We start from the raw sequence: 15,307 nt of genomic DNA, 5'->3' as shown, positions 1-15,307 counted from the left end.
AGGAAACTAGGGGTCATTCCATTTAAGAGATGAGAACACTGAGACCCAGAGGTGGGACAGAAAAGCTCCACAGGCTTAGCAGCCACTCGGGTTGGTTAGAAGTTCTTTTGTTCTAAGGTGGGCTTTTAACCTCTTTTTTTTATTATTTTTTATTGGAGCATAGTTACTTTACAATGCTATGTCAGTTTCTATTGTGCACCAAAATGAATCAGGATACGTATACATAAATCCCCTCCCGTGTGGATTTTCTTCCCATTCAGGTCACCACGGTGCACTCAACAGAGTTCCCTCTGCTATACAGTATGTTCTCATTAGTAATCTATTTTACACGTTGGTATCAATAGTGTTTATGGGTCAATCCCAATCTCCTAATTCACCCCACTCCCTCCTTGGCATCCATACATTTGTTCTCTACATCTGTGTCTCTATTTCTGCTTTGCAAATAGGATCATCTATACCATTTTTCTCAGAGAAGGCAATGGCACCCCACTCCAGTACTCTCACCTGGAGAATCCCAGAGATGGCAGAGCCTGGTGGGCTGCCATCTATGGGGTCGCACAGAGTCGGACACGACTGAAGTGACTTAGCAGCAGCAGCAGCATACCATTTTTCTAGATTCCACGTATATGGGTTAATTTACAATATTTGCTCTTCTCTTTTTGACTTTTTTCTTCACAGTATGACACTTTTGGTTGCTACTCACACATCATCCAAAGGATAGGAATTTTCATCAAATGTTCCAGAAAAGGTTGAAATTTCAAGGTAATTTTTCTCTATAAATACTTCATGTGACACATGACATTTTGCTTACTTAACAAAAGCTTGTAAAACTGGTCACCAGCCCTAAATACATTGTTTGTTTGTTTTTTAATTGCTATCATACAGCAGAGGTTTAAAAAAAAATGGTACAAGAGAGTTTTATAGAAATTCACTAGACGCTTGGGTATTTTTAAAAGGCCTTCTCTGTCGTCTGAAAATTATCTAGAGGACAGGAGTCTACTGTCTATACTTAAGAAGACAGAGCTTTTCTCCTGATACTATTATTCGGCAGCTGCATATTCCAAATGTAATGGCTCCTAGCAGTCCTTCTCAAGCCTATCTCAAGAAGCAGAGGCATGCAGAGAGAAGTTTAATTTGGATGGAGGTTGATTCTTCCCTTCACACGAACTAAAGAGGGCTTTGAGGAAGTGCTATCTCAGCAACGTCAAATACTGCAAAGTCCTTACCGTCCCACACATCCACCCAAGGCCAGTTAAATACTATATGTTTGAGAAAAACTAAAACTGAAGCTTTGGCTGTATCCTCAGGCCATTTCTAATACAGACATCAGAAGTTATTCATTCACAGAACCAACTGAATTCCTTTTGAGACTACATTTCAGGTTCAAATTAGTATTGACTGAATTAGCTATGGTTTCTGATGATTAATTTCTCATTTTCTTTTGAAATCTGAAATTTCAAAGTAAGATAATAAATTTAATTAAAATTTTATCTTCTGCTTTTTATTATGACAGGCAAGAATAAATGCATATTTGTGATCATTACAATTTCGCTCTAACTCTCCAGAGATGTTCATAGAGTGCCTGAGGTTATCTACAAAGAATACAGTGTAACCTAACTAAGATTTCTCCATCATACTCCTTACTGCATACAGATGATAAGTCTGAATTCTCTCACTGAAAGCAGTTTCTTTACACTCAAATGTGTACACAATCACACATTCTACCTTAAAATATTTACTCAAAACTGCACTACAATAAGAGCAAACAATAGGTACTCAAAAAAAAATTTTAATTGTTAAATCTGAATTGGGAAGAATATCAACAAAAAGAACAAGGCTGAGTGGTGAAGTTCTAAGCCACTGTTCCACCTGCAAATTCATTTAGTTTCTCTGGTGCCTCTCATGCAACTAAAGAAATCGTGGATTAATTGAGTGAATTCCCTTTAAAGTATGAACTAATCTAGGATCAGCTAGAGTATGTATGCATGCTGAGTCACCTCAGTCATGTCTGGTTCTTTGCAATCCTATGGACTGTAGCCCACCAGGCTCCTCTGCCCATGGGATTCTCCAGGCAAGAATACTGGAGTAGGTTGTCGAGCCCTCCTCCAGGGGATTTTCCCAACTCAGGGATCAAAGCCATGTTTCCTGCAGCTCCTGCATTGCAGGCAGATTCTTTACCACTGAGCCACCAGAGAAGCTTCTTTCAGCTAGAATATATGAAGGGTTATTACTGAGACAGTATGGAGTTTAAGTATAGCTTCATGTGAAAGTAAGTCATTGATTTTTGCCTGAATACTGAATAAATCTATTTCCTTTCCCATCTTTACAGTCTCAAGCTAAGGCTGTCCAACTTTTAGGGCTGTTTTCACTTCTCATGTAAGGAGAAGTAAGGAAAGAAAGTATCGTAATCATTAATTCATATGACATGTATTTACTGAGAATCTGCTATATAGAATAACCTGTTTAAATGGAAAAGCTTTTTATATTCTCTCCAAAGTACTAATTTTCAATCCTTAAATAGCATAAGCAATATAACATCTACCTCTTCACCCTCCTCTCCCTCCTCTCTCCAACCCCCTACTCCCCAAACCCCTCTATCCCTCCCATAAACATTTTAGCACTTAATATTGCCTGGTTCTTTTCCCAATAGTGAACTGCTCTGAGAATTTCTTCATCAATTGTTTTCCCTTTGTCTGGCAAGTTCTTAAGTGTGCCTCTGTTTGACTTGACTATTTCTTGCTGTTGTTCTAGGGTCTTTTATAGTTTAACTCTCTGTTAGTCTAGTGTGCACATCTGAATCCCTCTCATGCCTGTATGCTTAGTTGCTCAGTCGTGTCTGACTGTGACCCCATGGACTGTAGCCCGCCAGGCTCCTCGGTCTATGGGATTCTCCAGGCAAGAATACTGGAGTGGGTTGCCATGTCCTTCTCCAGGGGATCTTCTCCACCCAGGGACAGACCCCTTGTCTCCTTCCCAGGTGGCTCAGCAGGGAAGGAATGGCACTTACTGTTACAGTAATTTAGCATGAGTGACATAGCAAAGTGGTGAAGAGAGCTATTCCGGACCCAGACTGCCGAGGTTCTGCCCCTTTGGGATCTAGGGCAATTATCTAAATCAAACCATTCCTTAGTTTCCTCATCATAAGTTAGGAAAATGGTAATACCTGTTTAGTGAATTGTGGAGAGGATTAAATAAATATATGCAAAATTTTAGGTATTCCATTTCTAGCAGAAATGGACCAAGGAAACTGAATATTATATGCCTCACTGATTACAAGTAGATACAAAAAGCAAGCTACTTGGGCATTTTGAAAAATAAACAAAAGCAGGAAAATTGTGAGAGGGAACTAAAACGGAGAGAGGTAAACCACAGGCAGTGACTTTTCATTTTCCCCTGTTTTCTTTCAGTTCAGATCTGAAGGAAGTTCTTATTTTTTGACATGAGCCAAAAAACTGTGGCAAGTTTAAAAGAATTTAAACCATATATGTATATTTTCAGAACATAATATAATTAAACTAGAATTCAATAACAGAAAAGTATCTAAAAAATACAAATATTAGGGAAATAGGTAACACACTCTTTATATAACCACTGGGCCAAAGAGGACATCACAAAAGTAATTAGAAAATAATTTGAATTATGAAAGTAAAGAATAATGACAAAATTTGTGGAATGTACCAATGATAGACGTACTTATAAAAATATATTATATTAATATTAGAAAAGTTTCAAATCTATGATCCAAGTTACCTTAGGAAACTAGAAAGAGTACATACTAGTAAAACTAGTTTTCTAGTAAAATTAGAAAGACTACATTCTCCCATAAGGGAGGGAATAATACAAATTAAAGCAGAAATCAGTATGATTGAAAATTAAAACAATTGAAAAAAATTCAATAAATCCCAAAGATAAATAAAATTGATAAACTTATCCAGACTGACCAAGACAAAAGAGAGAAGCTATACATTAGCAATATCAGGAATGGACGAGGAGGCATCACTACAAACCAGAACTTAAATAATTAAGAGAGATTCTGAATAATATGAAAATAAATGTAACAATTAAACAAGGTCTTACTATATAGCGGAGCGAACTGTACTCAGTATATTGTAATAAACCATAATGGAAAAGAATCTGAAAAAGAATATATATGTGTATGTATAACTGAATCACTCTGCTATACACCAGGAAGTAGCACAACATTTTAAATCAACTATAAAGTGTGATTATATAAAATTGAACAAATTGCTTGAACAAAAACTGCCAAATCTCACTCAAGAAGAAATGTATAAGCTGAGTAGTCCTGTACTTGGATTCATATTTAGAACCTACAAACAAAACTCTAGGCTAGATGACTTTCCTGATGAGTGGTACTAAAAATTTGAAGAACAAATAATAAAAATCTGTACAAACTCTTTGAGAAAACCAAAAATGGTGAATAATTTCTAATTTCTTTTATGAGGCCAGCATTATCCCAGTGCAAAATCAAAGATGATATAAGAAAAGAAAAATACAGAAAAACATGCTCATGAAATTTGACTCAGAAAAAAATATCAACCAAAGCTTAGCTATAACAGATCTAATTCAACAGTACATACAAGTAGTTCATTCTAGAATGAACCGGTATACAGAGGGGTTTATCTAGGAATGCAAAACTAGTTCAACATTCAAAAATTGCACACATATGATCATCTCAAAGATGCAAAAAAAGTACTTGACAAAAATTCAACATTCAGAAAAAAGAAACTCTCATTCAGATAATTGTTTAGTAAACAAACAGACGGAGAAGGCAATGGCACCCCACTCCAGCACTCCTGCCTGGAAAATCCCATGGACGGAGGGGCCTGGTGGGCTGCAGTCCATGGGGTCGCTAAAAGTCAGACACGACTGAGCGACTTCACTTTCACTTTTCACTTTCATGCATTGGAGAAGGAAATGGCAACCCACTCCAGTGTTCTTGCCTGGAGAATCCCAGGGACGGACAGCCTGGTGGGCTGCCATCTATAGGGTCGCACAGAGTCGGATACGACTGAAGCGACTTAGCAGCAGTAGCAGTAGCAGCAAACAAACAAACAAAAAACTCTCAGCAACTTAAGAATGAAAGAGAAGAACTTTGATTATGGAAATCTATAAAAGTGTTACAGTTACCATCATAACTACAAAATAAAAGACTCAGTACTTTGATGCAAAGATCAGGAATAAGGTAAGAATTTCCACTCTCTCCTTTCCTCTTCAATTTCAATTTCACAGCAGAAGTCATAACTAAAGCAATAAGGCAAGGAAAAAACAAAAGACATACAGATTGGAAAGAAACAACTAACATTGTATCTATTTGCAGACAACATGATTGCCTGTGCAGAAAATAGCCAAAAATATCTACCAAAAAAGCTAGAAAAAATTTTATCGAAGTTGTGCAATATAAAGTCAATACATAAAAATCAATTGTCTACAAAATAGCTATGAAAATGGAAAAATAAACTTTTTAAAAGTACCATTTATTATAGGACCAAAAGCAAAAAGTTAGAAACAAAATCAAACAAAATATGTACAGAATCTTTATGCTATAATCTACAGAACACTGATAAAAGAAATAAGACAAAATCAAATGAAGATATGTGTGTGTGTGTGTGTGTGTGTTCATGGATTGAAAGTCTCATTATTGTTAAGATGTCAGTTTTTTCTAAACTGACCACTAGGGGCAGAGCTAGGCTCCTGACTGCAAGGTACATAGCTGTCACAAGTAAGAATACATTTTAAAAGTCTACAAGCAATAAATGCTGGAGAGGGTGTGGAGAAAAGGGAACCCTCTCACACTGTTGGTGGGAATGCAAACTAGTACAGCCACTATGGAGAACAGTGTGGAGATTCCTTAAAAAACTGGAAATAGAACTGCCTTATGATCCAGCAATCCCACTGCTGGGCATACACACTAAGGAAACCAGAAGGGAAAGAGACACGTGTACCCCAACGTTCATCGCAGCACTGTTTATAATAGCCAGGACATGGAAGCAACCTAGATGCCCATCAGCAGATGAATGGATAAGAAAGCTGTGGTATATATACACAATGGAGTATTACTCAGCCATTAAAAAGAATACATTTGAGTCAGTTCTAATGAGGTGGATGAAACTGGAGCCTATTATACAGAGTGAAGTAAGCCAGAAAGAAAAACACCAATACAGTATACTAACGCATATATATGGAATTTAGAAAGATGGTAACAATAAACCTGTGTACGAGACAGCAAAAGAGACACTGATGTATAGATCAGTCTTATGGACTCTGTTGGAGAGGGAGAGGGTGGGAAGATTTGGGAGAATGGCAGTGAAACATGTATACTATCATGTATGAAACGAGTTGCCAGTCCAGGTTCGATGCAGGATACTGGATGCTTGGGGCTGGTGCACTGGAACGACCCAGAGGGATGGTATGGGGAGGGAGGAGGGAGGAAGGTTCAGGATGGGGAACACATGTATACCTGTGGCAGATTCATTTCGATACTTGGCAAAACTAATACAATTTTGTAAAGTTTAAAAAAAAAAAAAAAAGGCAACTGGACTCGCGACTGATGTGACTGCAACCTGGTGCTCAATGGCCTAAATTCATGCTACCAGTAACTCAGAAACCAGTGTTCAGTCAAGCAGCAAACACTGTCAGAGGTCCAGTCCCTTGTTGAGCTGTTTGGTAAATAGAGTGGAGGGTAAAAGGAAAGAGCCATTAATATACAATGTGGCTGGGCTCTCACTGGCGCTGTGTTCAGCGTCACCTTATATACTAATGAATGGGCAACAAGGAACAGTGCCTGAACACAAAACACAACAAAACAGAAAGCAAAGTGGGTAAGATAATTATCTCAACAGATAACCTGGGACTGCTTCATGGAGGAGATGCTATTTGGCCAGACTTTAAGAGATTTATACACCAGAAAGGTGGGTACAGATAAAAGGAAAGGGAGGCAGGGAAGAGGGAGGGAAAATGAGAGAAAATAAGGAAGAAAAATACTGAAAGTGGAGGCGGTGCGAACAAAGCCCTAAAGCTACAAATGTAGAACATGCATAAATAACAGGAAATTAGCTCGTCGGATGGGAGCAGAGTGCATGGAGCAGCAACAGGAAGTGGGTACACTATCACTGAACGAAATCATCCACAGGGAGGTAAAGCCACTTGTGTTTCCAATGTTAGACGTGGTGTTTGTAAACCAGAAGATAGGGCAATCAGGGTTACCTACTTCCTGCCCTGTTAGTTCACTGCCTCACTCTAAACAAATAATAACTGAGCAACTCTTATCCTGATTATTAAACAAATAATAAATGAGCAACACAGAGGCAAAGTACTGTGAGTAATTCAGAAGCAATATGTCACTGTGCCCTTAAGTGGGATTTACAATCTGGACAGCAGAATCCAAAATACTCACAATAAAAAAAAACAAACACACACACACACACACACAAAAACAAGCAACAAATAGCTCAGGTAAAAGGAGTAATGAATCTGCCTTCTAGTCTTTGCCTTCAAGGTACAGAATCAATAAGCAATTTCTGAATATATGGTATTGGCAATATTCTGTGCTAGATATTAAATGTACCTTCTCAACTCTAGTTTTGTTCCTTTTCACTTTTTCTCTTTTTTCCCTTCTTTCTAGAACTGAATATATCTAGTCAGTGTATAAGTCAAGAGACAAATGCAAAAGAAACCACACTGTAGAATGGATATTTTAAAAGGACATCTTAAAATATCTATTTTATTAATGGGTAAACTGAGATTGAGAACACTTTGAAAATTTGTCCAGGGGCAGACAGAGAATGAGTTAGGGAGGAGGGATTTAACTCCAGTTTGAACACTTTAAAAATCCATTGTTTTTATGCTGAGCAAAATACAGTCCCTGAAAACAATTTAAAGAAATTAAAAGAATTGTCATTTAGTTGCTAAAATTCCTTCTGAAAAAGGAAACAGTAAAGTTCAATTTCATGCCAGAAAGCATGTTCCCCAGGCACCAACTCATTCTAAAACAGGTGATTATTCAATCTGGCTGTAATATTACCCTGTTTTCCTCCCTGTTTTATGTTTTCATGTTAATCATTTTACTTTCTTTTCTTTTTTTAAGCCATATTCAATTAAGATTTGTAATTAGGTTTCAAATTTGAAACACATCTCTAGTAGAAAGCAAACGACAAGAGTAGTAATTAAGGGACAGCTGTCTCATCTTTCTGGGGATGAAACAAGGCTTTTTTGTTTCTAAGTTATAAATACCAGAGAAGTTTTCAAGATTTTTTTTAAGAAATAGTTAACTGAGTAGTCGACTGAATTGAAAGATACTGAATTGATCTAAAAAAGTCAGTGTTCTTTCTGACACATGCTGAGAATCTTTCTTCTGGGATAAGCTTAGGTTAACTCCAACACTATGAACTTTTATTGCTGCAAATACAGAATCTCCACATTTTATACAAAACCAAATCATTTCTTTAGATTCTAAAGTAGGCACTAACCCAAGATATCTTCCTCTCTTTTAAAATTATGTGACTTTTACAAATAAAGGAGAATAAGTGCTTTCAGTGGAGAGGAATAAGATTCAGAGCAGCTAAGATGCAGATACTATTTTTTTTTTGTGGTTTTCCTTTGATTTAAGAGGACAAATATTACTAACATTAACATTGAAAATTACTTCAGTTGAGTTCAGTCGCTCAGTTATGTCTGACTACTTGTGACCCCATGAACTGCAGCATGCCAGGCCTCCCTGTCCATCACCAACTCCCAGAGTTCACCCAAACTCATGTCCATCGAGTCGGTGATGCCATCCAGCCATCTCAACCTCTGTCATCCCCTTCTCCTCCTGCCCCCAATCCTTCCCAGCATCAGAGTCTTTTCCAATGAGTCAACTCTTCGCATGAGGTGGCCAAAGTACTGGAGTTTCAGCTTGAGCATCAGTCCTTCCAAAGAACACCCAGGACTGATCTCCTTCAGAATGGACTGGTTGGATCTCCTTGCAGTCCAAGGGACTCTCAACAGTCTTCTCCAATACCACAGTTCAAAAGCATCAATTCTTCGGTGCTCAGCTTTCTTCACAGTCCAACTCTCACATCCATACATGACCACAGGAAAAACCATAGCCTTGACTAGACGGACCTTTGTTGGCAAAGTAATGTCTCTGCTTTTCAATATGCTATCTAGGTTGGTCATAACTTTCTTTCCAAGGAGTAAGCGTCTTTTAATTTCATGGTTGCAGTCACAATCTGCAGTGATTTTGGAGCCCCAAAAAATAAAGTCTGACACTGTTTCCACTGTTTCCCCATATATTTGCCATGAAGTGATGGGACCAGATGCCATGATCTTCATTTTCTGAATGTTGAGCTTTAAGTCAACTTTTTCACCCTCCTCTTTCACTTTCATCAAGAGGCTTTTTAGTTCCTCTTCACTTTCTGCCATAAGGGTGGATTACTTAGTAAGCTTTTACTCCAGTATTCCTTATTGGTACTTTCAGGTATTATTTTTACATGCAAAGTATAATCAGGATTTGAAGCAATTAACCATATAATTCAGGTCAAGAAAAGTCTTCTGCCTGAAAAGCTAAACCACTGAAGCAAACAGTTTGACTTTTTTTTTTTCTGGCTTGAATTATCCAGATTCTAGAAAATTATTAAACACAACTTAATGTGCAAATCCATAAAACAGGTCAAGTTACCTAAAAGCAGGCCAGCCTCAGGAGGATAAGGAACCCCTTAAAATGTGTATTTCTAAGACAGAAACTTCTAAAACAGTTCCTAATGTAAACCTGGAAATAATAGTTAAGTTATAGCAAGTTCAGTAAAGGTGCACACACACACACAAACACATTCATATACGTATATACTACAGAACTTCCCAGAACCTATGTTCATGCGTGTTTAAAGCTCCTAAGAGTGGTACAAGTATTCAGAAATTTTCAAACCTTTATGATCCCAAACCGTTTTATATAGAACAGATCATGGAACTAGTATTGGGACTCACTGAGAACCTTATTGCACAGTCATAAGCCTTTCATGCTGTACACTGGCAGGAGATGTAGGAGGGTGGGGCTGGGTGGTAGATTTGAAAGCTTCTATTAATACACCCAGGGGACCAGAAGAAAGACCAAATGACATAGGACAGAAATCCCAAGGGCAAAAAGTGGCCAAGCGAAGCTGGTTTGAAGACGCTTCTAGCATAACCATGAAGACCCTATGGGACTAGGCTGATTGCCATATTCATGTTCATTCATTTCCTTTCTCTTTGGCTGCACCACAGGGGATGTGGGATCTCAGTTCCCTGAGCAGGGATCGAACCTGTATCCCCTGCGCTGGAAGCATGGAGTCATAACCACTGGGTCATCAGGGAAACCTCCATCTCATTTTTCAACACAGCTTCATCTTCAGCTTCTCTCCACCTCTGTGACCCTCCTTAATCTTGGTCAGTTATGTTCTTTATTCGCTGCTGTTCTTTCTACCTGGGACTCTTTCCTTTATACTTCGGCTCTTAGCTTAACACCATCTTCCACAGAAACATCCTCTGTTTAGTCCATCTGTAATAGATTCCTCTCTTCTTTCCCAGTATTTTCCCTACAGAATTTCTCTTCATAACATTTACCACACTTTTTATTTACATATTGATATTTGTTTGTTTATTTCATGTCATGTTCACAGGACTACAAGCACCATGAAGGCAGGAATAGACTATGCCTGTTTTGTCCAAATTTATGATCACCAAATATCTCATAGATGAGTGTTTGCCATATAGCAGGCCTTTTATAAATATGTGTCAATTTAATAATAAATAATAATAATTAATTCCTTCACATATCTCCCTGAGTGAAAGTTGCTCAGTCGTGTCTGACTCTTTGCTTATCCCGTAGTCTATACACTCCATGGAATTCTCCAGGCCAGAATACTGGAGTGGGTATCCTTTCCCTTCTCCAGGGGACCTTCCCAACCCAGGGATCGAACCCAGGTCTCCTGCACTGCAGGCAGACTCTTTACCAGCTGAGCCACAAGGGAAGCCCATGTCTCCCTTGGCCTGGCCTAATTGAAATCCTCAAAATTGACTTAATATATACATAGAAATAAGTTTCTCTTTAGGATATAATCATCTATCTATAATATGCAGTCACATACATTCTAAAACATCAAACTTGCATTTTTGTGAAATATTTTTATAATGGGGGCTGTAGGTTTGAATAAATCATCAATCTAAATCAATACTATGGGTTGATTATTGAGAACCACTCTCGTACCTGCTTTCTTGTATTCTTCAAATACTTCTACTCTTTTATTACTGCCTTGCTGATTTCAGAGCTCTGCAAAGAACAAAAAGACAAATGTTAGGATCTGGTGTTTCACCAGGAACTCCTCTTAAAAAAAAAAAAAAATTACTGGAGTATAGTTGCTTTACAATGTTGTGTTAATGTCTGCTGTACGGGAAAGTGAATCAGCTATACATATGCACATATCCCCTCCTTTTTTTGGACTGCCTTCCCACTTTGGTCACCACAGAGCACTGAGTATATTTCCTGTGCTATACAGTAGGTTCTCATTCATTACCTGTTTTATACATAGCACCAATAATGCATATATGTCAATCCCAATCTCTCAATTCATCCCAGCCTTCCTTCCCCCTTTGGTGTCCATACGTTTGTTCTCTACATCTGTGTCTCTATTTCTGCTTTGCAAATAGCTTCTTCTATAGGAATGCCTCTTTCCTAGGTAAAATATTTAATTTGCTTGTAATGCCCATTCTTCCAAACTTGAGGACTTATGATCACAAGATTCATGGAATACAGCTATTTCTTATTTGTATTCAACTTAATCTTTGTTCAGCTCACAGAGGTCTACAGGAAAGAACTCTAGCTGACTCATTTATTTGCTTACATGCACCAAGCACTATTCTAAGTTTTTGGATCAACTCATTTATTCCTCATAACTACTGGGCAGGCAAGGGTTAACTCAGCAGTTGAGTTACTGAAATGCTACCTTTTCTAAAGAAAGGTCCTTCTTCAGAACTGGTCTTAGTCCAGCTCCTAGAAGATAACCTCTGAGCTCTTGGAATAGGCTGACTGATAAGAGAGTCTCCATACATGTTTCTGCTGCTCCAGGTGGGCCAGATACATTTATGGTGAACACCTGTTTTTGCTTGAAGAGGAGTGGCTGAAATCTCAATAGTGAATTCAGTCATCTGGTGCTGCAAGCTTCTGTGACTGACCTCTAATAAAGCTCTAGACACCAGAGGTCAGCTGAGCTTCCCTGGCTGACCACATGTGACCACTTCACACATGTGGCGACACATGGTGGCTGAGAGAATTGAGGACATCCCCATGTGCCCTTAGGGGCTTCCCAGGTGACTCAGTGGTAAAGAATCTGCTTGCCAGTGCAGGAGGCAAAGGAGACATGGGTTTGATCCCTGAGTCAGGAAGATCCTCTGGAGCTGGACATGGTGACCTGCTCCAGTATTTTTGCCTGGAGAATCGCACGGACAGAGAAGCCTGGTGGGCTATAGACCAGGGGATCGCAAAGAGTCAGACACAACTGAGCACGCACACACGCAGGTGCCCTTAGGACATACAACACCTCCTAGAACTAACACCAAAAAAGGATGTCATTTTCATCATAGGGGATTGAAACGCAGAAGCAGGAAGTCAACAGATAGAATAACAAGGCAAGTTTGGCCTTAGAATACAAAATGAAGAAGGGCAAAGGCTAACAGGGTTTGGTCAAGAGAACATGCTGGTCATAGCGAACACCTTCTTTCAACAACACAAGAGACGGCTCTACACAAGGACATTACCAGATGGTCAATACCAATATCAGATTATGTTCTTTACAGCCAAAGATGAAGAAGCTCTCTACAGTCAGTAAAAACAAGACCTGGAACTTATTGTGGCTCAGATCATCAGCTCCTAATTGCAAAAATTCAGGCTTAAATTGAAGAAAGTAGGGAAAACTGCTAGGCCATTCAGGTATGATGTAAATCAAATCCCTTATGGTTAGACAGTGGGGGTGATGAATAGATTCAAGGAACTAGATGTGGTAGACAGAGTGCCTGAAGAACTATGGATAGAGGTTGGTAACATTGTACAGGCGGCAGAGAAACCATTCCAAAAAAAAAGAAATGCAAGAAGGTCAAGCTTCACATATAGCTGAGGAAAGAAGAGAAGCAAAAAGCAAGGGAGAAAGGGAAAGATATACCCAATTGAACGTAGAGTTACAGAGAATAGCAAGGAGAGATAAGAAGGCCTTTTCAAATGAACAATGCAAAGAAACAGAGAAGTGAAACAGAATGGAAAAGACTAGAAACCTATTCAAGAAAACCGGAGATATCAAGGGAACATTTCGTGCAAGGATGGGCACGATAAAGGACAGAAACAGTAACAATCTCTTCTTCTCTATCAGAAGAAGGGATTAAGAGGTGGCAAGGATACACAGAAGAACTAAACAACATGGTCAAAGTGAATCAGCTACACATACACACATATCCCTTCATTTCTGGACTTCTTTCCCGTTAAGGTGACCACAGAGCACTGATTAGAGTCCCTTGTGCGATACGGTAGGCTCTCAGTAGTTATCTATCATACATAGTATCAGTAGTGTATATGCCAATACCAACCTATGACTGTGAGTATAACAGCTTTTCTGAATCTTGGGAACCCTTCTAACGAATAATTGAGACTAAGGGTGGCCTTTGGGATCCCCAGTAAACCACCCTGTGAGATACTATTACCCGTACAATATAGACAGTGAAGTGAAAGTCGTTCCGTCACGTCTGCCTCTTTGCGATCCCATGGGCTATATAGTCCACCAGGCTCCTCTGTCCATGGAATTCTCCAGGAAAGAATACTGGATGGTTAGCCATTCTTCTCCAGGGGATCTTCCCAGGGATTGAACCTGGGACTCCTGCACTGCAGCCAGATTCTTTACCGACTGAGCCACCAGGGAAGGAATTGGCAGAGAAAGGAACTGGACAATGAATTCTGAGGTAACCCAGAATTCCACAGCTAGTGTAAGTGTCAGTATTTAAATTTGAACCCAATGATCTGGTTTAGGCATTTTACCACCACTATGACACGTGGTTTATCAAAAAATTTATTATGTGCTGTTCAATACGTGTATTAAAAAATGCCACCTGGTTCTTTTTCTTATTTTGTTATCAAGGATGATAATTTTCAAATTGTAAATGTACCATCAATTACCAAATTTAATTTTGTCTGTCAACGAAAGAGCAATAACTTTTATTCAGTTAAAGTTGTACTTTCTGCTGTATTTTATTCAAAACAAACTTTCTCCTAGTCATGTCAACAATGCAGATGTGATGTTAGATTTTCTCACTCTCATCCTCATTATTTCTTTCTATATGGTTTTTAATACAGGGGAATGAAAACTACAGTTAGCTTTAAATCAAACACCAGGTTTTATTTAATTTGGGGAAAACAAAACACCTTATCATGGTTTTTCTTAAGATTTATAATTTTTTGAGTCTAAGAGATCCAGAACTGCCTTGAAGTGTTAGAAAAAATAGTTTCATAACAGGAGAAAGCATGAGACTAATCAGTTGCTAATTAAAGAAAATGTAAACCATCTACTGATTTCTAAACACAATGGATTAAAATAATATGCCAGTTATGTACAAAAGTCATGAGTTCACTATATTAAGCTTTTTTCAGGTAGACTCTGCAAAAAAAAACACTTTGGTCTAGTTAATCATTTTCATTAGGTGTGCGAAGAAGCTTTATTCATTCGACTTATTTTAACACTGGAAAAAAACCATAATTCATTATCTTATCTTTTTAAATTCACCCTAAACTAAGCATAGCAACCTACTCCAGTACTCTTGCCTGGAAAATCCCATGGATGGAGGAGCCTGGTAGGCTGCAGTCCATAGGGTCGCTAAGAGTTGGACACGACTGGGCGACTTCATTTTCACTTTTCACTTTCATGCATTGGAGAAGGAAATGGCAACCCACTCCAGTGTTCTTGCCTGGAGAATCCCAGGGACGGTGGGGCCTGGTGGGCTGCCGTCTATGGGGTCGCACAGAGTCGGACACGACTGAAGTGACTTAGCAGCAGCAGCAGCAGCAAACTAAGCATTGGACACTGTTATACACATATGGATTCCTGTGTCTTGTTCTTATCACTCAGACTACACATCTCTTGATATTCTGAGGTGTCACGACAATCACAAAAGTAAGGAGTCAACCTTGCAGTGTGGATGTTCAGAGGCCAGTGTAGTCTCAGAGTGTCCAAACAGTCCTTAAAATAACTTCCAAAAGTACAAGTAAAGAACGCAGGGGAAGGGCAATCCCTCACAT

At 38.8% G+C, this 15,307-nt stretch overlaps 1 protein-coding gene across 4 annotated transcripts in view; it reads right to left on the bottom strand.

Annotated features, from left to right (window-relative positions):
- The window catches only part of INPP4B (inositol polyphosphate-4-phosphatase type II B), a 456,612-nt gene extending 445,304 nt beyond the window's left edge, over nucleotides 1-11,308 (bottom strand). For all 4 annotated transcript variants that reach the window (XM_061384112.1, XM_061384115.1, XM_061384111.1 and 1 more), the window contains exon 1: nucleotides 11,243-11,308. The gene's annotated coding sequence lies outside the window, so the exon portion shown is untranslated. The remainder of the gene's footprint in view (nucleotides 1-11,242) is intronic.
- Between the last annotated feature and the right edge of the window lie 3,999 nt (nucleotides 11,309-15,307).

The sequence above is a fragment of the Bos javanicus genome, chromosome 17, assembly GCF_032452875.1.
Source record: "Bos javanicus breed banteng chromosome 17, ARS-OSU_banteng_1.0, whole genome shotgun sequence".
Taxonomy (NCBI): domain Eukaryota; kingdom Metazoa; phylum Chordata; class Mammalia; order Artiodactyla; family Bovidae; genus Bos; species Bos javanicus.
The sequence above is the reverse complement of the archived record's forward strand: the minus strand, read 5'-3'. Positions and strand labels throughout refer to the sequence as shown.